This window comes from Myotis brandtii, unplaced genomic scaffold (assembly GCF_000412655.1).
Source record: "Myotis brandtii unplaced genomic scaffold, ASM41265v1 scaffold207, whole genome shotgun sequence".
NCBI lineage: Eukaryota > Metazoa > Chordata > Mammalia > Chiroptera > Vespertilionidae > Myotis > Myotis brandtii.
This window is the reverse complement of record NW_005357736.1, coordinates 257,595-258,173: the sequence shown is the minus strand read 5'-3', so window position 1 is coordinate 258,173 and position 579 is coordinate 257,595. Positions and strand designations below refer to the sequence as shown.

At 63.6% G+C, this 579-nt stretch overlaps 1 protein-coding gene across 1 annotated transcript in view; it reads left to right on the top strand.

Moving 5' to 3' along the window:
- The window catches only part of NCKIPSD (NCK interacting protein with SH3 domain), a 13,310-nt gene that overhangs the window by 9,374 nt on the left and 3,357 nt on the right, over positions 1 to 579 (top strand). The window lies entirely within an intron of this gene.

Genomic DNA, 579 nt, shown 5'->3' with positions numbered 1-579 from the left:
TGTGGGGGGAGGGGGGAGCGGGCGGGGTGTGGGGAGGTCTGCAGGGCTGGCTGCCACCCTGTGCTGAGCAGCCGATGGGCGAGGTCCTGATTGCTGAGGTGCCGAGGACCTGACACGGGGAGGGATGGAGGGCGGTGGTGGTTTTTATTTTTTAATCCTCACCTGAGGATGTATATGTTTTTATTGATCTTAGAGAGAGGGGGAAGGAGAGAGAGAGGAACGTTGATGAGAAAGAGAAACATCGATTGGTTGCCTCCTGTGCGCACCCGCCCAGCGATTGAACCCCCAACTGGAGGTGCGCCCTGGACCGGGACCCCTCAGCGCAGGGATGAGCTCCAGCCACCTGAGCCGCAGGCGCGGGGCTGTGTGTCCTGAGCAGGTTTACACGGAGGGGAGGGGCTCAGCCTGGGCTGCTGCCTCGCGGCTGCGAGGACCCTGCTCAGCCCCTCCCTCCTCCTCTTGGCACGATGTCCCACCCCTTTCTTGGCGAATTTTGGGGCCCCCTCTTCCCTGGAGACCTTGAGCCGCTCCATGGCGCCGCTCTAGGGGCAGAGCCACACACCTGGGGCCACGCCCCTC